The 25,285-nt window shown below is 29.9% G+C and overlaps 2 long non-coding RNA genes across 3 annotated transcripts; one reads left to right on the top strand and one right to left on the bottom strand.

Moving 5' to 3' along the window:
- The first annotated feature begins 10,829 nt into the window (after positions 1–10,829).
- LOC118052086 (uncharacterized) lies at positions 10,830–13,990 on the top strand. Of its 2 annotated transcripts, none has more exons than XR_012168591.1 (2): positions 10,830–13,718; positions 13,833–13,990. It is a non-coding gene; the product is annotated as an uncharacterized lncRNA (long non-coding RNA). The 2 variants fall into 2 exon arrangements; XR_004688131.2 differs by having other exon boundaries at positions 13,828–13,990.
- A 1,779-nt stretch (positions 13,991–15,769) lies between these two features.
- LOC118052085 (uncharacterized) lies at positions 15,770–17,997 on the bottom strand. Its single transcript, XR_004688130.2, has 2 exons — positions 17,473–17,997; positions 15,770–17,129 (listed from the first exon to the last, which is right to left on the bottom strand). It is a non-coding gene; the product is annotated as an uncharacterized lncRNA (long non-coding RNA).
- Positions 17,998–25,285: the final 7,288 nt, after the last annotated feature.

The raw sequence follows: 25,285 nt of genomic DNA, 5'->3' as shown, positions 1-25,285 counted from the left end.
GCTTCAACTTTGTTTGAGAAGGCCCAATTTAGACTTGTAGATGTTTTCTATTTATTTTGTTTTTAAAAAAAAAAAAATTAAATTTTTAATTTTAATTATAGTTATGAAACTTGAATTTTACGTTGATTTAGGAACTGGTTAATCTTAGACTTGATTCAAGCTAAGTTTTTCAAAAAAAAAAATTACAAAGAAAATTAGCTAAGTATAACCCAATAAAAAACTTAGATTTATTTATAACTTAGTTGATCCGGTTAAAATTCATTGATTTTTTAAAAAAATATGTAATTTTTTTAAAAAAATAATGTTATTTTACTTTTTATTTTTCTTCTAAATTAAGTTAGAATCCGATAACTCACTCGATCATTGATCCGAACCTTGCTCCGAGCCGGGTTTAATACAATAATTTTGATATAAAATGAGAATGATTGCTTTTCCCTGTTTGTTGGCATCATCTTCACTGTTTTAAAAAGTTATCCATTATAATGAGCCAAAAAATCAATTAGGGTTTAGACAGGAAAGAACAAAAGAAGTATTTCCCATTGCCATGGCATCTCATTTAGAAAAAAGAAAAAGAAAAACAATGGAGTATAATATGTCCTCAACTTCAGCATGGGCCTCCAACTTCCTAGTAATAGTAAGAGGTGATCATGCATAATTTACCATCTATAGTATCTGAATCCATTTAAAGAAAGGCATAAGATATTGTTTTGATAATCAAAAACACATTCTCTTTCTAGTCTATTGGATAGCTTTTAATTGCTGTGGTAGTACATAAGAGACGAGAATGGTGTTTTTTTTATCCTTTCTGTTTTTTTAAAAAATAAAAATTCACTTTCAACATTATCTCATCTCTAACATATATATATTGATTAAAATGTTTTTATATCATTACAATACTAATCTAATACAATCTTTTAAATTGATTAAAGAAACGTATGTAAACTAAAATTCCCATGATATTCATCAAGGAATATGAAGACTACACGAGAAATAGCCCTGTAATGTAAAGAGTATTTGGAAACGCGATTGTATCTTTTTTTAAAAAAAAAATTTAAGTTTTTTTTTTTTTTTTTTATAAAAATTAATAATTTTTTATGTTTTAAATTATTCTGATGCACTGATCTCAAAAATAAATTTTTAAAAAATAAAAAAAATATTATTTTAATATATTTTAATATAAAAAATACTTTAAAAAACAACTATAATTAAACTTTTAAATAAACTGTAAACCGAGTCCACCAGAAAATACCTACAAGCTCCATTTATGTGGTCTTGGGGTTAGCTGGGTGCACTTTTCATCCTAGACCTACCGACCCACCCACGAGCATTTCAAATCTATTGCCAATGAAAAGGGCTAAACCATTTTCGTTTCTTAAAAAATAAATGAAAATAGCCATCTTTTGGTGAAAAAAATTGAGAGCACGTGATGGGTCATAATGGAGGATTGGGCCCATTTTGGTATACGAGACAGAAACTGTTTCATGGGGGCCCATTTGTTGTTATTGATTATCACCCCTCACAAGAGTCCAAAGGCCCATCCCCACCTCACTCGCTGTTGTTTCTTTGTCGTGGAATGGAATAAGGGAGGGGGTGCTTTTGTTGGAGTGAACAGGCTGTTACACGACCCCATGAAAACGAGAGTGACCCACAACGGAAACAGACAACCTAACCTTTCTCTGTCAATCCCGTCCCGTTATCACGTAGCGTTGTTCTCATTGGAAGCTCCTCACATGGTCCTATTAGTGATGTAATAGAATGGTCCTGTCATAAAGCTTGTCCTTTGATTAGATTTTTCATTCATTACCGTGTAAAGACGGAATGCTTTGTTCGAGCATCTAACATAAAAGCAATACCTAAGAAATTTGGTGAGGTAGTAGATGGCATTATAGTTTCAAAACCCATCAAAAAATATCTCGTAGGAGTTACTGGATTATTGAGTTAATTCGAGTTAATTTTAATTAATTTTTATTTGTATACTTTATCAATGAATTTTGATCAAGATTTTTTGAAAACGAATTGAGTTACAAGTCAATTTAAATTTTAAATTAGATTACTTGATTTTTTTTATATATAATTTATCTACCCACCATGAAACCCTAATCATGAACCTCCAAAGGAGCACTAATAGCAAGCAAATGACACACTAGAGCTAATTTTAAATGAGACAAAGCATAATCTTTGGATATGGACAACCTCTCATTTCTTAGCTAGTAGAATTGTTAGAGACTATGGTTGCATTTGTTTACTTGCAATTTTTATGTTTGCGGTGTAAAAAATATAGTAAGATGTTTGGTAACACATCAAACTGTGTTTTTTTATTATGGAGCCCACTAAAAAAATTGAGTTTAAAATGTAATTTTTGAGAAGCAGTTTTTACATGCTTTTCTAACTGAATTTCGTAAAACTCTGTTTATTTTTGCGTTTCAAAAGCGTTTTTGAAAAAAAAATATTTATTTTTTACTTCAAATTAATATATTTTTTTGTGTTTTCAGATTATTTTGATATGTTGATATCAAAAATAAATTTTGAAAAAATTATTTTAATGCATTTCTAACTAAAAAAGAACTTTGAAAAACAACCTTAATCATAATTTTTACCAAACACATATCTAAATCCAATTAACATCTAACCACACTTTTTAAAAATTTATTTTTTTCAAATCACAACCACAAAAGTTACTTTAAAAAACAAACACACTCCACATGTAAGGGAAGACGCCTTGACGGCGAGCAGAGAATCACTCAAGCCCTAACTTGTAATTAGAAGAACCCACCAAAAATAAAATTGAAATTATGAAACAAACTAAATATATTATTCTACAAGAAGTTGAATATAAATCAAGCCAAATCGTAATTACTGAACAAACTATTTAGAAAAGTGTTCAAAACAAGTCCAAAACAAGATTAGTCATAAGACCCAGCACCAATAAAAAGAACGGATATTGGAACTTTTGTTACGTGGTTGTGATTTGGAGGTTTTTGCCAAGCAGCAATGCCATCTCTTTCAAGAACTTACACCATCTATCTTCTACTCAATTACTGGCCAAGACAAAAGTAAGCATTTTTCTATATATGTAAATAAGCAAAAGAGACTCTAAAATCCATGCATGGATAGAAAAACTTTATTGTTTTAAAATTTTGGAATTAAAATTTAAGGTTTGAGGTTTCAAGCAATTCTCCATTTTCAATTTCATTTTCATGTTGAGATGCATGATTTTTCACCATTATAGGACAAGCCAAACAATGTTAAGGCATGCTCATACTAGTGCTTTCATACATCTGAAAAATTGTTAGTATGGTTGCACGTCCACTTGAATGTATCGTTTTATAATTTGGTTGTGCGACCATCTACAATTAAAGTAATTATTTTGTGGAGTAGACTATACAATATGTTTGCATGTATACACATAATTGATATGATATGGGTATATACTATGCTCATTTTTACTCAAAAAAAATATATCATATATTTTATCTTCCTCTTTTACATATTACATTTCTTCTCCATTTTAATTAAATTAAATATTAAAGGGTCTCTTATACTACTAATTAATGAGAGACTTATTTTGATAGGGATCATGAACTAGTAGTTAAGCTCTTGTTCAAAAAAAACAAAAATCAAAACCCAGTAACCCTCATGGATAGCCCAAGATCATTGGAAGTTTGCTTTAAACTTCGTCAAAGGAAAAATGGGTTAGGTAATCATCTCAAAAATATATTTTCACGTTACATGAAGAAATTAAATATATTTTACAGGGTGACACAGACTACAGAAAACATCTTAGAAAATGTTAAAAAAAAGTTGGATGTAAACCAAAATTTCTAGACAAGACCTGCAATACATAGACATGACATTCACCCCATAACTCTGTTCATCAGCAGCAGCAATTAAATTGTAAAAATTACAAGGTAAGGGGAATAAAAAATCCAAGCAACTAACTGATACGAGCATACACTTGAGTCCGTACAACCGCAGATCATTATATGCAGTGGTTGCTCGTGCAACTTGACTTGTCAAAAATCATAAATGGGATACTGAAAAAATTCACTGCTGATTTTGAGGGTAGCTTTTCATATGGGTCCCTATCAATTATTCACTATATTACAACGATCGCAGAAACATCTAATCATTCATTCTTCCCTTCTTGTGTCTTTTTTTTTTTTTCTTCTTTGGGTGCATGGATCCACTCCATACTTGCCATTAGTTCAATTTTGTTCTAACAAGTACAATATATGGACATTGTAATCGTTTTTAAACCCAACTTAATCCCTAATTTAACAGGTTGAAATAGTAATCTGTGCATTTAAAACTTTATTTTGAATTAGTTTAGACAATGATATAATTAAATTTGAGTGATTTAACATATGAATTTATAGTCTTGTTGATTCAAACTCAATTGGGTGAATCCTTAAAACTTTTTAATTTTTTATCTAAAACATTATCATTTTTCTTTTAGTTTTTACTTTAAAAATATCGTTTTTCTCTTGAAAAACCCACTAAAACAAGTTTTGAGATTAATTTGAATTAATTCAATAAACTATGATTTAGATCTCCAGCCCTGATAAGACACTGGTAAAGTATATATTACATAATTATTGGTTTCGATTTTCGTTTTTTCAAAGCTATGAGAAAAATATTGCTTCAAAGATTTGATGGTCCATAATAATAGAATATATCCGTTGATCAATTAATGAATTTAATTTAATTTGAATTCGAGAAATTAAACACAAGATTTCGGAAGAGATCTGAGAAAACTCAAAAATACGCAAGGATAACTGGGATTCGAATTGAAGATCAAAGTGGCAGCATATGCTTTATCCTTTCATGGTACATGTCGGATGTATAAGACAGCGGGCCACGATTTAGGCAAGGAATGCAACTATTCAATGAACACAAGCGCCAATTGAACATTGTCATAGAATGGACAGAACAAAAGAGACGGTACAATTTGTTCTTGTTTTTTTAATAAATGAACTCAACAATTTCTTGAATCATGTGCAACTGTTCTTTTATATTAGGTTTAGTGAGTGTTAGAAATCCAAAAGAATATATATAAACATGCCTGGATTGAGAGAAGAGGATGGGTGAGTAGAATAAATATGTTTTTAGACTGTTTTTAAATAAATTTATATCATTCTAAAATAAAAAAAACAAAAAATTATATCATTTTTGTTTTTATTATCTTTATTTTATTTTTTAAGATAATAAATAAATACCACTTTAAATTATGTCTCGAGAATATTTATTATTGTGATAGTTTCTACGTCTTTTACTATGTCTTGTATATAATTGTGTTTTAAATTTTGGTTTTGTTGAAACTAAAAAAATTATGTTTTTTATTCATTGATACTTTCTTTAAATATATTTCATAATAATTTTAACCGAACAAATATTTTTTTAAAATTTATTTTTTTAAAATCAAAACTAAAATTTTTTTTAATTCTATTTTTTAAAATTATAACGGTAAAAACTATCATATATGTTATAGCACACTAAAAAATTTAAAAATTTCATTTTGTAGCTTTTGATTTTTAGTTTTCAAATGAATTTTTAAAATTTCACTCAACAATTTTTTCAATGAATTTTGAAGAAAAATCCACAAATAAATAAATAAATCCCATGTTTTTTCAAACGGGTTCTAAAAACACCAGTCTTGCATGAGTAAGACTTTTTTTTTTTTTTTTTTTTTTAAAAAAAAAGGCTAAAATTTAGCCGGTATACAGGGACAATAAACCAGTGTAGTCACATGACAAGTAATACGACGTCGTGACAATGACTTCCTGGTCGACATTTGCTCTGTTGCAGTGACATGTTAGATAGTGATAGGTGACTGATGCCCTTTTGTAAGCTGTTTCTGATGCCTTACACTGTTTATGTCATCAAGCTGGTTTCTGAAAAAACGGCACAGCTTTTGTTTTTATGATTGATGGAGAGCCCTTTTTTGCTGTTGTTTTTTATAATGAACCAATATTGATTTTACAGTTCGAGTAGTTATTTATATTTTATTCATTATACAGTTAACAAATATATATATATATATATATATATATAGAGAGAGAGAGAGAGAGAGGGGGGGGAGGTTTGGGTTAGGTTTTACAATAATTATAATAAGTCAAATAATTATCTAGAAAAACTTACTCTTTCGGTCAAGTTGGTAATCATTGAGTTTAAGATTAAATTGACATTCATACAAAATACCGATGATTTGAATATTGTTATAATATTATTTTTATATTGTTATAATTATTATTTTTGTTATTTTACTTGCTCAATTTTTTTTTATTTGATCATTTAAAATTGTATTGATTTGGGATTAGTGTTGACGAATTTTGTTTTATGCCTGCAATTAGGAATCTTGTGACGTGAGAGAAATGTTTCGTCATCATATAAAAAAACAATGAAAGTTGATTTGGTTAAATTGAGATAACCTAATAGGACAGTTTTTAATCTAGTTAATCCAATTATATTCAAATAAGATTTTATTAAATGAATTTCCATTTTATTTTTAAATTTTTATCTAAAATAGCATTGTTCCATGACATCTAATTTTAAATTTTATGGAAATACAAAATTGTCCCTTGGTGCCACTTAAATTTTTTTTGTTTTTGCTTTCAAGAATATTTTTAATGTTTTCACTGTATATTTAAAATAAAAAGGATTTATTGATACTTTGAAAGTCGGTTTTAATTTTATTTTTTTTTTTGGGAAAGGTAAAATTGTAACATCATTATTTCAATGAACAATGATTTCACTCACACTTTACAATGAAATTGTGTCCCTAATTAGCTTTTATTAATAAGCTAATCCAGTAATACTTCTTATCATCAAACCAAAAAAACAATTAATTCGTTAAATACTTGAACATATAAAAAATAAATAAAATAAAAAGTTTGGTGTTAGAAGTTAACTACTAATTTACGGAAACAAGAGACATGCCCACTTCATATTATTTTATTTCTTAATGTTGATATCTAAGATAATTAAACATAAGACGTGTTTATATCATTGTCAAATATAATAATGGGCTTTTTGGTAGGTGGACACGTGGCGTGCTCAAAACAGATTCAAGGATGATAGTAACTCCAATTTAATTTTTAAAGATTTTAAGAAGCTTACATTTAACTAACATAATTAGATGTGAGGGGTTAATCAAAATTATTAGGTATTATTAATCAGTTAATTGATAAATAAAACAATTAAGTAAGTAATTGTTGATTTTACTCATCCCTAAATAGCACCAATTGTCAATAAGTTACTTTAACCCGTTATAATTAAACCAAACATTAATGAATAAACTCAATAACTTGTTGACTGGGCTGCTAATCTAAGCTGAGATATAAACTAATTTAAGCTGATATATAAATTATAATTAGATAGAAGTTGATCAATTATGACTTGATGAACTTAATAGATTAATTTATAATCCAATTAAAATTCAATTTAATTTTTTTAGATATTTTTAAAATAATATTTTATTTTAAAAAAATTATAAAAACAAACATGTTTTGAATTATTTTAGATCAACCTCTAACAACCTGTTAAACTAGTCACCTTATTTTTGCTAAACATATTATTTACTTTTTTCATAAAAAGAAATGTATTATTTATATGGATAACTTTAATTTAGATCCAACTAGTAATTAAGGTGGCTGAAGAGAAGATGGAGTCAACCTTCGGTTATAAAAATGTAATTCTATGATCTACTTATTTTTATATTTTAAAAATATTTTTTATTTTTATTTTTATTTTTTCACTATTTCAAATTAATTTTTTTAATATTTTTTTAAAATAAAAAATATTTTAAAAATAATCGATACAGTATCAAACCAGTCCCGACAACCCCTTATATTTCTTTAATTGTTGACCCATGATAAGACCATGGGTGCCATAGGGAGCAGGCAAACTTGGATACAAGATGTGACCCTGAAATGAAATTCTCCACAAACCATTTGGCTTCACTCGACTACATATAATCAGAAGTCCACAGTCACCCTTGATGCGATCCTCCTAATAATCAGAAGGCCGTCCTCTCATCAAATCATCATCATCGTCAAATTAATGATGTTTAACCTTGTGATCACACCCATCTAAAGGCCCACAATCATTAAAATTAAGATCAAGTGGATGTTTGATGCTGTAGTGTTCTTATCTAATCAATTTTCCAAATATGGTTAGGTCTTTTGTTGGAAAATTGTTTCAAAATTTAGGAGAAAAAACACTTTTACAACAAGAAGTAAATCACATCGTTGGCAAATATAGACTTGTCTCTTTTCTTGGATTCTTTCTGTGACTATTGTGAGAAATCTGGAGAAATCTCTTGTACATGTTTCTTAACGTGGGAATAAATTGTTCATAAAGCACAAAAGTTTTATATTTTTTCATTTTAAAAATTTTAAAAAAAATAATTTTTTTACTTTAAATTAATATTTTTTTTTATTATTTTTAAGATTATTTTGATATACTGTTTTCAAAAATAATTTTTTTTAACATTATTTTAATATATTTTTAAATAAAAAATATTTTGAAAGATAACCAAAACCACATTCTTGAACAAACCATAGTATAAGGCAAGTTATTTAAAAAAAAAAAAAAAAATAAATATTAATTTGATTAAATTCTGGGGACTTAATGAATTTATCTATCAACCTGGTTAATTTAACTTTGCACATGTGAGATATAATTGAGTTAATTTAAGTATTTTTTATTTTTTTTAAATGGTATTATTTCTATTAAAAAATTAAAACAAAAATGTTTTACAATTTTTTTACCTCACCCGTGACCCAAAAAATAGACCGGTAGTGATAATTATGTATCTTAGCCCTTGAAATATACCGCCGGCCATTTGAACCGTACTTCGAAACGAAAAACAAACTGAATATCATAAAACTCTGTGGATAGTAACAGTTTGGTAGTGAGGTGGACTTGACTGTAGGGGGTCTAATTTCTTAATAATTATAACAAAAACAATGCCCCAGTTTTGAGCATGGTGGGGGCCCACAACAAACTCCTCCATCTCCTCCCTTTCTGGCCCACACCCTTAACATCTTCACCACACATCATGTGTTCATCATAACAACGTAATTCATAAAATATATATTTTATATTACATATATAAATATATATTTTAATTGGAAAAATCAAGGTTGTTAATTTTATTTCCATTCATGTTTTTTTTTTCTTAAATAAAATATTATATATTGATTTTGAAGCATTTCATGATCCCGTTTCGTTTTGAAATTATATTGTTTATATACATAATTCAAAATATTAATTCAACAAATATAATTTTAATTTTAAATACAAGTAAAAGTAAAAAAGTGAGATTTGACAATCCTCTCCAAAATTGCTCATCAAATAATTAAATTTTCTTGGATTTCTTTCTTTGGTTTTGGTTCTTGGTTCTTAGTCTAATTTTCAAAATTAAATACTTCCTTGACTGCAATATATATATATATATATATATATATATATATATATATATATATATATATATATATATATTAAAGTTTTTCACCTCCGCTCCATTTATAGAAAAGAGAAAAAAAGAGAGAGAAAAAATACTACTCCTTCAGCAAGCTTGGCTCCCCGGCTCCTCGCTGAAAAGGTGTCTCCGTTTGATTTTTTCTTTGTTTCCGGTAGGATTATATATATATTACCGAAAACATTATATCTATGTGTTGTGTCTTGAGATAATAACTGAATATTACCTTAATTATTTGTGTTGTGTCTAGAGATAATAGCCAAATATTAACTAAATTCTTTTTTTTTTCCTTACATGAATGATCCAAATCTACATTTAAAAAATGTCTCCAACATGATTTATGACGATCACGGGAATTGTTATAGATAGGTTAATATGTAGGATAAAGAAAAAACATAAAGATTGGGGGACCTTGGAACAACCCATACCTTAAGTTACCAATAAAATAAAAAAGAGATCTAGCTCACATGGTTACATGTGATGGGGATGGGATGTTCTTGTTAATCTCCGCTCTTCTTCTTTTTTTTTTACCTTTTTCATTTTTCAAAAAACCTAACCGAATTATGGAATATCGTTGTTTTCCTTATCTATTCAGATTTCATAATTTTTTATTTTGATGTTTATTATAAAACTTGGACCGATTTAATCAATTAATCTAGATTTGGTTAATTTAAGAACTAATTTGGACTAGTGTAACTATGTTAAAAACCCAAGTTGATCATGTTAAAATTAACATGTTGATTTTAAAAAATATTTTTTTTTTCAATAATATTATTTTAATATACATTTTTAAAAAATTAGAGTAATTGAAGTTAATCTAGCCGACTTATAACGTGAGCTTTGCCTATCTCTAGACAGTTAATAACTATGATTGACACCATGATGAATCAAGCATCTAATATTTTTTTAGTTTAATTTTTTTATCATCTTTTATATAAGCATACATTTTGCGGATTTGTGTTGTAGCCTAAACTTCGTATAATTTATTTATGAGATCCAATTTTACAAAAATAAATCACTTTATAAAAATATATTTAGGAGAAACTAATATTTAAAATCTCAATATCAAGACTGAATATTAAATATTTCACGAAAACATTTTATACAATTATATATATATATATATATATAAAGAAATTGCAAAATTTTCTTTTGTTTTTTTTATACCAATACGACTGTTTTATCTGTACCCCACTGCGCACTCACTAGTAAAAGTAGGCTTTTTGTTAGTAAAATGCGTTCTTGTGAGTGAAGGGAACCCTACTCTCCTTCTCTATAAAGCTGGTTGCAAGATATATATATATATATATATATATATATATATATATATATATATATATATATATATATATATATGTTAGAGTGGTCCATGAGAATTTGTATGGGCATGCTCCCATCTCTCTGTTTCTCTCACTATATTTTCACTTCAACAAAAGAAAAATAAAGGGATATGAGATCTGAGAAGATTTGAAGGTTCTTGGTTTAATCTCGCAAATCCTGGTCATGCTTTTCCACAGCTTTCTTGAACTTCTATACCTTGCTTAATCTGTGTATCTATAGATCACTACATGTATAGCTCCTATATATATATAGCGCCATGGAAGCTCAAGAAAGCTGTGGGAGAACATGGCAATTCAGGATTTTTTTGGGCTCTTTTCTTGCTGTTACGGTCAAGACCTCTCCTTTTCTTCATGGAATGCATAGAAAAACCTTTCATCTTCTTCCTCCCTGTATGGATCATGGTAATTCTATGAATTCTCTTGTCATTTGGACCCCATTTTTGCAGTTTTTTTAATGGTTTTCTTTAATTTTCCTTTTAGGAAAATTCTCTTGTAATCCATGACCATTTTTTGTTTTCTTGATAAAGATTTGATTTTTGTGCGGAATTGTGATATGGGATTTCATCCTGTATCACTTTCCTCAAAATTTTCCTTTTTTGGCTGTTGGAGAAAAGATAAGTTAGGCTTCAAACCATTTAAACCATGCACGAACAGGGTAACAGAATATTTTGCAAGTTGTATCTAGTTTTTGGAGATTACTTTCCTTAAAATTAATATAAATCCTGATCATTGGATAAAGATTGTGAAAAAAAGGTTGAATTTTGTGTTTCTTGCAAAGAAGATTTCTACCTTTCCTTTTTATCGTTAGTGATAATAGTTCTTCCTCTTGCCTTTTGGTTTATTTCTAACATGATCTCGTACATTTCCGTGAAAAAGGTTAAAATTTGTCACTCATCCACTGTCTGACATCGGTCTTTTTTTACCTCTACTCTTTCTCTTTTCCGGTGGGATCTCCACAGTGGTAGTTGAGGACTTGTGCAATTTGCAAATCATACAATGGTGTATTCTGTGTGCAAATTATTGGGGTTTGCTTCCATTTCTTAGCTGTCTAGCTGATGGTCTCAAAACTTTACAAACCTACACAATTATCATCCCTCCTTTAGCCCTCTTTCTGAAAATATTATAGTCCTTTTGAATCTTGAATATCTAACTCAAAGCCTTTAATTTGTACTTGGTTCTGCATTGCAGTCCATGAAAATTCCCATAATTCTCACATATCCCTTTTGTTGATTTCTGTGTTAAGTTGCAGAGAATTATTTAAACTTGGAGTGGTTGGTGAGATTCCTAATTATCATGTCATATATATTATCAATTTTATTTTATTTTTAGCAATTCCAAATTAACAGTTTCTGACCAAAACACAGCGAATCACAACATATATATACATGTTCTTTATAATATTTTGTTTTTGACACTATATATTATATATATATATATATATTTCAAAACTGTTTCAAGGCAAGTGTTGTTAATTTATCATAGGCTAAAAGAGATCGTAGAACAATATTTGTTTTTTTCACTTTAGAGATCATGCAGTGCCGATTTTGTATCTACTATATATGATTCTTGGCATACTATGATGATCAGATGGGGTCCAGCCAATTAGGACAATCTACAACTTGCAAAACATCTCATTGGCTTATCACAGCCAAGGGAATAAAGAGTTAGTTGCCTCTCTTCTTGATTGTTAGCTGTTTCAATCACTTTATATATACATCCTCTTGATATCGCTTTGACAAGTAGCTATGCTCATCATTGCAGACCAAATCAATCTACTGCTCACCATCGATCTTTGCTGCTGGGCTCCTTGCCCAGGTCTTAAGCATGAGCCTTTGATTTTTTTCTAACATGGTAGACATAGAAGAATAGTTTTAGAAAAGGTTTTTTTAATCTTTCTCTTCTCATACCTTGCAAGGATGAGCTCGTGCTTTGAAAGAAGAAGAACAACTACACCACAAAAGCTAGCTGGCTGTGTGTTTATGGTGGATCATAATTGAAATGGGGGGGGAGGCCTAGAAGATAAAAATAATGAAGCTTTGTTAAGGGAATCTTTACCTAATGCAAGACATGAAATGAAAAGGCCTGGTGCTTTTAATGTCTAGTATGAAAGAATGCTGATGCATAAGGGGGAGGTCCACCAAAACTAGTTTATAACTGGGCAGACAGAGGGGCATGGCAGATCTGAACACCTTAATAGAAATATTGTTAATGCACTGCTTATAGTTTCTAATATTAGACCAATAATACTCATTTAGCATTCAAGATATGCCTAGTCCATTAGTGTACATCCATTGAAGTCAGCTTTGTAGGATTATACAGCTAAAGGTGCATGGGTTTTAATTAAAGCATATAATAAAAAACCAGAAATAATTCAGAAATTTATGAACTGGAACACATATGACTTTTGGAATGCATGGATGCTATTGTTCACTGAGTAATGTTTAAGCTAGTAGTCGAAGCAAGCTTTGTTTCTAAAAACAAGAAAGAATCTCTGAAATGCTGTCCCGACTATGGACAATCGTCCAAATTTCTTTGGTGGGATGACATTCAGGCTCCTTGCTTTGGCCATTAGGTATAGAACACCACTGCTTTTACCATTTTTCGTACATGACCTGAATTCTCAAGTTAATGACTTCTCATATGTCATTTCAAGTATTTTCTGTAGTAAATATGACTTCTTCTTCTTGCCATCACCTCTTTCTTCTTCTTCTTCCTTTTCTGGATGTGAAATGGGTTCATTAAGAAAATCCGAAAGATTTCACAAAAGAAGTCACCAAGGAGATGACTACCTAGCCAACCAAACAGACATATTACCACAAGAAAGGACCCTCCTTGTATATGAAGGCCGGAAAGCTAGCTGAAGAGATATGATATGGCAGCTAGGGCATCATGTCAAGGTACGTACGTGTCTCCCAGCACAACAGTCTTTCCTAATTAATAAGGTGAAATTCTGTTCCATGAAATTACTCCATCGTTTGACAATCATGTGACATGCTGTGTTTAAAGATCAGGTTCACAGTCGTGGAGCATCATCATTCAATAGCAGCAGACGATCTTCTATTTGCTGATTTGAAGATGTTATTATTATTATTTATGAATAAATGTATCCAAATTTAGGAAGACTTTTTCAGTACTGCGCACTTGATATTCAATTTATTTCTCTCTACAACCCGTCTTGATTAGATTTAAATTGATGTATTCTATGTTCTTTTGACCTGCATTTAAGCAATAATAATGCTTGTACATGTTTCTGATAAGCCGAAAGTCATCGATAGTGAATTAATGATAAGATGCCTGCCGTCGAGTCATCGATAGTGAGTTAATGACAAGATGCCTGCCGTCGAGCACTTCTACAAGAACAGAAACAGAAGACTTATCTATCAAAAGACCTTGATAGTCTAGATCTTCAAAAGCAGGGACAAAACCAGTATGAACAGCTTCACTACTGATCAAAATATAGAAGACTTATCTATCTTCAACCACACCCACAACATTGTTCTGGTGGAAGACGTGACATTTTAAGCACCGAAAATAATAAAGAAGATGTGACATTTCCTTTGAGAGAGAAAATGGGTTAGGGCTAATATAATTAGCATGGTACAACTGGTCCCTAATAATTTTCCTAAAAGCAGAAACATATCATCCACTTCGGATGAATGTAGCCAGCATGAAAGTATATCATTGTCAAATAATTAGGTTTAGTTTAAGCCTACCAACTGGATTTTTCACTTTCACTTTAGTTTTATACGCATCTCTATGCACAATTACATGTTCATAAGCGATCCGATTTGCTATAAAGAAAAATCAACTGTGTCACGTTAAAGGGAAATGGCAGGGCAAAGCAGTAACATAGCTCTCTTCCCATGTGGTGGGGAAACGGAGAGCTATTGATATATAAAACCATTGCTGCTCTACGATTAGAACAATAGGACAGGAAGCATATATACATGAAGTGCAAAAGCTAGCTTTACCTTTTTATTTGATGTGAGAGTGCATAACAACGATAAATGACAGCAACTTTAGTGACCCTTAAAGGAGTGTAAAATAAGGAAAAAGTTAGGGTGAAAATTGTGTACTCACAAAAAAAATCAACAGCCATGAATGATCAGTAGCATTTAAAAGAGAGGATTAATAGTGTTTATTCACCTTTGAGGAATAATAGACATGCATGTAAGTGCAGTTGAAAATCTTGAAATTAAGCACTGCACCCTTAAATATAAAATAAAATTATTAGTTCTTACTTTAAAAATAAAGAATGCAAGAAGGGATTTCTTTTATTATTAAAACCACTGCTGTTTAATTTCCCCATGCAGTAATCGGTTTGCATCGATCTTTCCATATAAAAAAGTAAAATTGTTTTGAAAAATAATTCTCTTTATTGTCTCAAAGCAAACGAGATAATAAAGCTGATCAATACCTTTAAAACAATTGAAATTAACGATCAAATAATTAATTTAAGAAATAAGACAAAAGTTACAGCACTATAGGAGTAGAATGTGCATCGGGTTTTATCAATTATTTTCTTTTTTATTTAATATTCTTTAATTCCCACATCTCCTTCCACAGTCACGAAGCACAAGAAAATCTATAGCTTTTCCAACTCTTTCTCCTCTAAAGAAAAGCTAATGTCTATTAGACCAGACAAGCCAGCACCTATCTGGGATCCCAATTGTTTTCCTTTAAGCAAGCATGATTAGTGGGAATAATGAACATGTCCCCTCTAAAAGTGAAGGTAATTAAATACTCAGGCCACTTATAAATTCAAGAAAAATAAAGCAGAAGGCCATCCTTGATTGATTATTATTGAATTGCTTACAGCTAACGAAAGTTAAAGACTGGTGATCAGAATATTTATGGGCTGGATTAGCTGGTCACATTATGTAATTAAATTGGCCTGAATATGCAATCATGAGCAGTTCAATATCCATAAAAAACATGAGAGGTGGTCTGCTAATAATTTGTGGATCGATTTAGGTCCCCTTTGATGGGTTCTTACAGCTAAGTTCATAAAAAACTAGACCCGACTTTTTTATAACCATAACGTTTCTTCACATTGTCAGAAGCTTCTGCAACCGGAAATTAGGTATGTCATCGCTGTAAAACATTCATATGGCTCTTTGAAGTCGAACCAGCTATTATTGTGTTCATGCAAGATTCATTTGTACATAGAAGAAAGATATATTGTTTCTACTATATATCCAAAGGAGAAGGCATCATGAACATACTATGATCTGATTGAAAACATGTGTGTCAGCCCTAAAAGGACAGGGAAATATCTCGTACTCTTTAGCTCCCTATGGATCATACTTTTCCTTGCCATTTAATTAGTTGTCCTCCCGTCGTAGTTTGGAAAAGAAAATGAAGAGGGAAAAAACCCTAATTTCTTTGTGCGCTTCATGCTCACGGGTCAAGTTGTGATTGTCAATCCCGACTCTGAAATATCAAGATGGTTATTTGGCCACTCCAAGAGCAACTGTTCATGGCTAATTAATATTAAGAAAATACATTAGTCGCATTTATACAATAAAAATCGAGATATAAAGCAAGTTCTTTTAAATGTGAAGCAAGTGTTAAGTGTGCTCGATGGATTCTTGATTGGTGATGAGCTGACTATGGTGCAGAGTCCAATAAATCTTCCACATCAGTTTTAGCACTCGAGTTAGTGCTGGAATTTGTGGTTTGAAGGGTTTTTAGGTGAGGGTTAATTCCAAACTGAGAAGGCAGTAGCAGCCCTTGTGGTCCATAGCTAAAAAGCACGCCTGAGTTAATTTGATCAAAGATAGATACCATGCTCAAACCTGATTCATACACTACACAAAGATAGAAAAATAATTGTACAACATATTAATTTATATTGAACAAAAAACAGCAAAGCATTTCAATATATAGCAGACTAGATATCAACCTCATGAAAAGGAATCTGTAGGTCAGATGTTTACAAAAAGACTATTACTGTGTCAACCGACACAGTACAAACACAGATTAATGGGCGATCGAAAGATCATCAAGTGATGCTCTTTTGATCACTTTAACAGGAATTACTCCAAACTTTTATCCGATGAATCTTAACGTTGTCGGCAGCCAACCTGATGTGCTTCGGCTGTAATTTCATCTTTTGTCGTCGTTTTTTACATCATCAGTATTAAAATACACAATCCAAACCATAATATATAGGTACAAACACACACACACCCTCTTTCAAGAATCGTGTGTGTGTGTGTGTTCTTGAAAAGTGCATACCCGATAAATCTTTGTTTTTGTGGTCTCCTTTTGACACTGCTGGCAGGAAGCTATGCATCCAAAATACTCTGTAAATTAACATGAGAGAAAATTCTGTAGTGATGTTCTACAAGTATTAGCTCTCTGGGAATAATAAAATAATGCACTGGTTAAATCATGAATAGATAAGTAAAAATGATGTCTGGTTAAAGAACGGAAAGCCCTTTAATTTGAAGTAGCCATATACCCCTTCTTGTTCTCCTTCAAAGCATGAAACTTGCGAGAAACAAGAGATTGAAAGATTCATAAGAATATTTGCAGGCAATAATTAGTAAAAAGAAATATTAAAAAACCCTAAACTCAATTGGGATCCAAGACATCATTTATCAAACAAAAAATTCAAGAAAGTTTAGATGATAAAGGAACTTATACACCCGATCATTGATGCCGATCGAGTCCGACGAAGAAATAGCAACTCTCTTTGATCCTGTTTGTATCTTCCCACAGCTTTATTGAACCGCAGCAAAAATGAATACAATGTCATATGGTCATGGCATATCGCACAACAACATCAACATAAATCTAATAGGTGCAGTTCAAGAAAGCTGTGGAAGAATACAAAGAGGGTCACATACAAACACACCAAAAAATATATTTCGAAGCTTCAAAGCTCTCCATGAAAGGGCTACATACAAACACACCTAAAAATAGATTCTAATAGCTTCAAAGCCCTCCAATGAACAAACCCTAGAAAGGTTTCTAAAGAGAAAGGTCAAGAGGGCTAAGGGAGAAAGAGAAGTCAAATATAGAGATGAGAGAGAGAGGGAGAGATTGAAAGGAGGTGTAGTGTGTAGGTTTAGGGTGAGAAAGGGTAGTATTTATAGGGGATTTGAGGTCCTTTTTACTGCCAATCCCAAGAAGAATATTGGGCCTAAGTTTACCGAAACCTCCCACCAAACTCCATCGTTTTTTCTCTTGCAATCACTAACTTCTAGCCTTCTGCTACTATTTTTTTCTTCTAAAAGCTGACTATTTTCTTGATCCAACAAATTGTTTTGATTAAAATATCAAAAAGTACATTATTATATGTGCGGTTCAGATGCAAACAGCCGGATCTGATGGTGGCTGTTGCCCTTGTGGGGGCACATACATGAGTCCCCCATCAGATCTGTCCATGCGTTGGAAGAATAGTCTAACCCCTACGCGCTTCTTAGTTTCTTTCTTTCCATCCTCACTCAGGACAAGAAAGTCTAAAGATAGAGGAAAAATAATCTAACTTAAATTTATTTCTTCCTTTTAACGATCAACAAAGAAAATCAGAAACTTTATAACAATTTTGGTACTAATTTGAGACGTCCTCGAGGAATACCTTGGCGATTAAAAGTTCAAATTCTTTGAGAATGTGCATGGATCTTAGGTTTTACTAAGGATTATTGCTAATTGAATGTTTATTTTTTTCAAAATTAAACTCTTGATAATTCAAGTTAAGAATGTGTCGACACCCACAAATTTAGTAAAGCTTGCTAGCGATTAATTAGAAGTGTTTTTCAACATTAAACTCTTGATAATTTAAGTTGAGAATTTATCTAAACAACACTTTAGTAAAATTTCCATCCTAAGAAATTAAAATGGGAGAGATCGAGTGTTATTATTTCATGTTTTGATATATATATGAATTATATTTAATTCATACAGAGAGTTTATATATTTATATATTGTCTTGAGTTGTTCAATTCCTAATAATTTAGTTCAAAAAATGATGTGATTTTTTCTCTAATTGCGCATTAATATAGTTTTTTCTCTAATTTAGTTCAGAAAATTAGGTGGGGGTTGTTTTCTTTTTGTTATTTAAAATAATTCACAGTTCTACTTGGTTTCATCCAACTATCTCTGCGTTATGAGCACTTATATAATTTATTTAATTCAATAAGTGCATGAACATGTACAAAATAGGGAAGACAAGACATAGCAAGATTTGCTATAGGATATTGAAAAGAGACAAGACATAACAATATTTAGTGGATATCGAATTCATACTTCAATTGGATTACTTTGCGCATGCTGTGTTTGGTTAATTTAGAGACTAAAGACATTTTTTCCTTGCTAATGTTTTTAATATAAATATTTTTTTAAACACCCCTGTGCATGTTATAAAATTAAAACATGTTTTTTTTATTTATATTTTATTAAAAAAATTTATTGATATATGTTACAATAAATAAATAAAATAAATATAGTTCACATTAAAAAAAAAACCCAAACCTTTGTACTTGATATTATGCATGTTATGTCTGGTATATATATGTTTTAGGAATTTTTTTATTATAGTTTTCTAAAAATATTTTTAAATGACTATATTTCTTCTAGTTAATAGTAACAAAATATAGTTCAAAGTGAAATAAATACATATTTATCATTGTATAATAGTTTGAAGTAAAGAAATGACATATCTCAACTTTTATGCACATAAAAATAGATTGGTTGGAAATAAAAAAAAATATATAGTATATGTAAGAGAAATAAAATTAAAATTAGGATATATATAATTCAAGGATAAATAACAAAAGAACTTGCAGTTGAGCATAAGAAAGCCTTGGCTATAGTAAGCTTAACTCTAGGCTTTGAAGTTTGAAAATGAAAACGAGTCAGGTGATGACTAGCTCATCCTTGTCTTCAATCTTGGGCACATCGGATTCTGGCTAATCATGGCAGAATCCGGCAAAACCCAACGGTAAATTCAAATACCCTCTTCTTCTTTTTTTTACATGTTTTTCAACTATAAAAAAAAAAAAAAAAAAAACACTTGTAAACATTCCTCTTGTTCTGCTAAACACATATCTAACTTCAAAAAATATTTTTAAATAACAAATCGATACAACATTAATACTTAAAAGTTTTTAGATCTAAAATTTTAGGTGCAAATATATTTCATCAATTCTAGTGTTTACATTGTCTGTAAAACTGGTCTATTTATGTTGCTAGAAACTTTCTCACTCTTCTCTCTTGTACTCTCTTTTTTATATTTTTTATATTTTTTGTAATTTTTATTTATATATTTATTTATATTTCCTGTAGATAAGTGCAATAATAATAAAAAAATGTGAAATAAATGGTTAAGGTTGATAAGTAAACTTGGAATTTTTGTAAAGTTTATAGATAGTTTAATTTGAAACAAAATTTCATAATATTTTATATCTTAATTGATTGTCGTCCCATGTGTCTCCTTGTAAAAAAATACATAGATCTTACTTCCAAGCAGAGAAAAAAATAATTTTTCTCATTTCTATAACCAAATATTATACTCTTTTTTTTTTTATCTTATACATGTCATGTCTTTAATGTCCTGTCATAAAGACTAAATTATGTAAGAAGAAAAGCTTATAAAAATGAACATGCATTACATGTTAGAAATTTGATTTCAAAGAGCTCTTTATCATAAAGACCAAATCCTGTTTTTTAAGAAAATCCGAGGACCAAATTACAAGCTATATATCAAATAAAGACCAATTTGTAAATCAGAACAAAATACAAGTTCCCAAAACAACATTTTGAGCAAATATAGGATACTAAAATGAAAAATTCATGAAAGCTAATTTAAGTTGTTTAAACATTTTAGCATTAAACATAAGAATATAACAATGTTATATTACATTACAACATGGTGCAAACATGTTATAATTTGTTTATGCACAACAAAGGTCCAAACATTACATTCACTCTCTCTCTCTATGATTACTAGTGCGTGAGACTCAGACACTTCAAAATTGCAAGTGGGATTAGTCCCACATGATCGAAACCCTAAATTAAAGTTAAATTAAGGGCAAAAATGAAACCATAAATAAATAAATGAAGAGAAGATTTGTTCTTGTTTAAATGGAAGCATGTGAAGGTAACCCCACCATGGGAACATGTGTGGGTGTCGATGGAACACCGTTTTCCCCAGGACGGAGGTCGCTTTGTTTGCCTGACCTGCCTTGTTGGACATTTCTTCATGTATTGTAATGCACTAGAAATTAATTCTAGTTAACTTTGATCACGAAATCCAGCTCGAAAATGCCTTAATTTTAAAAATGGTATCAAGTTAATATATACATTAATTCTATATATATATATATATATATTAAAATTGAACTTCACTCATAAAAGTTGATATCAAAATATATATTAATTACGAGCTAAAAAAGTAGAAAATAACAAGGTAGTTGGAACATATTACAAATATCAATATTTTTAGAGACAGTGGTTTTCATATGTGATTTATAACTGTGTGATTTTTTAAATACCATAATGCAATTGTATTTTTTCACTGGGTATACTATTTTTTTTTTTTTTAAATTCTGTTATTATTATTTCTTAAGAACTTTCCAACACCCATGTTTTAAAAAACATAAACATCTAATAGATGATCCAGTGATAAGAGATTATGACTAAGGGGTTTATTCCCTCTATAGTCTCCAATTTGAACCACGTGATTATTAATATGATGACCATTAGAGATTTACATGGTTATTACTTTCAGGGTCTATAAAATTAATCGAGATACGCACAAGCTAGCTCGAACATCAATATTAATTAAAATAAAAAACCCACAAAAGTGAAGGTGTAAAGGCAATTAATTACTCTTAATCCAGAGTTAATTTGCATATGTATGGATGGACTTTGGAGTTAGTGGATTCGTGTTTAACATGTATAGCTGGCATTCACTATGCTAACCCCCATCTTTTCATCACCAAACTTTTGATTATTTGATTTGATTTAACACCACATTAATGATTTCCATCTTTTGAAGCAATATATACTTATACGGTGCGCGCCGACGAAGAACATGATGCTGTGATTGTGGTTATTTCACTTCACTGCTCTCAAAATCACATTTACAAATTAAATCAATGCATTTTTATGCTCATTCACCAAGTAGAAAATCTTGAGGCGTCCTTCCTCTCTTGAGTAAAAACAATATTAAAAGATAAAGTGATTCGAAACAAACACAAAATCATTGTTGGATGGATATAGGAGATGGTGATTCGAAAAAAACACAAAATACTAGCCACGTCAAATAATTTTAACTAAAATGCCCTGCCTTAATTAAAAAAAAAATGATTTTAAAAAATTATAAGAATTATTCTCGTAAAATGATATCTCACGTCAGTTTTTTTTTTTTTTTTAAAAACATTAAAATAATTTTTTCCGATCTTTATTTTATTTTATTTTTAAATTAAGGCAGAGAGTTTAATTTAGTCAAAACTATGTGTGATATGTTTAGTATTTTTCACGTCAGAAAGTTTTTGAACTTTGGTAAATAAATAAAGATAGTCGGACCAAATTGATTAAATGTAATGAAAATAATTTAATATGAACATGAGCTTCAAAATATACTCTTTTTTTTCCAAATATATATGATTTCTCTTTCGTATATGAAATATAATAATTTGCATTTATGGATAAATTTAATGATGTACGTATAATAATTTTATTCTTGGTTTGGCTCGCTTGAATTAAATTAACTTAATAATTTCTCATAATTAATTTATATAGTTAAATAAATAACCATATATCCATCTATCTAAAAGAATCAACAGCAATTATACTAGTCAATCACAAGAGGATTTCCTTAGGATAGAAATCCAATCAAGACTCTCATGATATTTTTGTTTGAAACAATTCATTCCCTTCAATTTTATTGGCCTGCCGATGCTGTTGGTATATCAACATCCGACCACACTAAAGTGACGTGACTTAAATTGTGTTGTGTGAGATCCATATGTAATGGGTTTTGCTTTTAGGTGCCTCTCGATATCACTTTCATTTCTTTTAATTATTTTCCTCTACCTCTTTTGACATGTTTCATCCTCATTCGTGCTTTGATATCAAGAAAGATTCTACATTAAAAATACAACACTAGTACACTTACAAGACATAAAAAAATATATTTGATAGTTATGAGAAGTATAGCTAAACTAGACAGGTTTTGAATTTGCTATCTAGAAATTACCAGTTTGAGTCGTATAAATCTCATGAGAACCACTAAAAGTTTATATGGTTATTAACTTTAAGGTCCATGAGATTAATCAAGATGCGCTCAAACTGACCCAAACACCCACATTAATAAAAAAAAATATTCAGTATATACTTATATATTATATTTTTTAAAAATAATAAAAATAGTGAGATTTGAACCATTTAGTTAACAAAGTTTTAATATCTTGTAAGATTATGAATTAAACTCACAAACTTAAATTTTTAAATAAGATGAAAGATTAATTTATATATTATTCTCACCTGGAAAACTATGTGAAGTTATTATGCTTTGTTTGTTTCAAGGAAAATAAATTCCCGGAATTCATTTTCCTCACTTTTCCATGTTTGGTGACTATCAGGAAAATAAGTCAAAGGAAAACCAATTCCTTCCAATTCCAGTCAACTTAAACTTTCCCTTTCCCCGTAGGAAAGTGTTTTCCTTCTGATAAAAAAGGAAAACACTTTCCTTAGCGGACGCTGCCAATGAATTTTAATTAACAGCTACAGTAGTATCGCATTTTAATTCACTGCTACAGTAGCAGCGAATTAAAATGCAATGCTACTGTAGCAGTGACTTATAATTCACTACTGTAGCATTGAATTATAATTCGCTACTACTGTAGCAGTGAATTAAAATGCAAAGAGTTGTTTATTTTATTTAAATAATGGGTTTTTGATTAAATCAAAGTTTAATTAAATCTTTAAACTTCCAATCATGTTGCCCTTAACCTAAATTTTAATTCATCCTTCATTTATTTTATTTTTATTTTTCATCATCTTTTTTTTTTTAATAATAAAAATAAAAAGATCAAAATTGGGTTATGACAATTGTAAGTGATTAAATATTTTATATTAAATATTATATATATATTAGATAAACTTAAAAAAAATTAATTCATTAATAAATTATTTTCCAGTTCATTTTCCATAACACAACCAAACACTGGAAAGTGTTTTCCAGTTCATTTTCCATAACACTACCAAACATCGGAAAATACTTTCCCGGAATTCACTTTTCAGGAATTCATTTTCCCCCGGAATTCACTTTCCAAAAGAAAACTACTTTCCTGCAAACAAACGGAGTCTAAATATAATTTTGAAACATTAACGTAAGGTAAATGCACAAGTTGACTTCTTGGAGGTGTTATTACCTCGACCGAGAATGAGTTGTTTTGTCAGTGACTAGCATCTAGCTCCTTTTTCCCACCTCTTGTCAGCCATGATGAAAGCATAATATACTATATGATAAAATAATAGTCATGGCCCGTATTAAAAAAAAAATATTTGTATTTGGTATAGGCTATTTAATGTTATCTTAAGGAATGGGCTATTGCAATCTGCAGCCTTTCTTCTTTCTCTATTTTGGGTTTCCAATATTTTCTTCTCTCTTTTTTTTCCCTTTTCAATTTGCATAAACATTAATAATATAGAAAATTAACATGAATTATTACGAGTAAACTAATGGGATGTATGGCATGTGCATAAAAATGGGGACAGTTGCATGGAAATGCATGTTCTCATTTGTCAGTATATCGCTGGCATTTTACTCTTTTCTCACAACACATGCCCGACACATTTGAAAGGAGGCTTGTCTGCTTGATTTAACCCATAAGTTTGTCTTTCCCCTTCCCAATTTTCTAGCTTCCTCCCTTTTGTATTTCCAACTATATTTGTTGATGAGTTTTCACATTATTTTAGTTATTTCTTCTTAATTAATTAGTTTAACAAATTATTATAACATTTGCAGCTCGCTAAGTAACTCATGAGCACACAAGTCAATGGAAGATGCACATGTCTATTAACCTGTCTTAGAGTGTGTTTTGTTCCCCTTCACTTAAGAAATTGTGTTTAATCAGTCCCTAACTTGTGGCTATGATTCATTCTTCTTCAAGTGACTTGATCTAAGAACATGATCTCAAGGATAAATTAAATTATATCTTTGTTGAGTATGGTAGTAGACAGTATATATGTAATGCTATGGCTTTAAAAAATACAATTTAGATAGACTTTAGTTGACATTGGATGCAGCAACATTTATCCAAAATGTGTAGTTAGTAACGTTTTAGTAGTTATTTTTATAAATTTAGTTTTTTTTAAAAAAAAAAAAGATACAAGTAAGAAAAAGAGAAATCAAAGTAAAAATATTCTTATTGATTTTAGTGGGTCATAAATTTGATTCTTTATCTCTTATATGTGTCCGTCTATTTTTTTAATTTTTTTTTATTAA

The sequence above is a fragment of the Populus alba genome, chromosome 18 (genome assembly GCF_005239225.2).
Source record: "Populus alba chromosome 18, ASM523922v2, whole genome shotgun sequence".
Taxonomy (NCBI): Eukaryota; Viridiplantae; Streptophyta; class Magnoliopsida; order Malpighiales; family Salicaceae; genus Populus; species Populus alba.
This window is presented reverse-complemented; position numbering and strand designations above follow the sequence as displayed.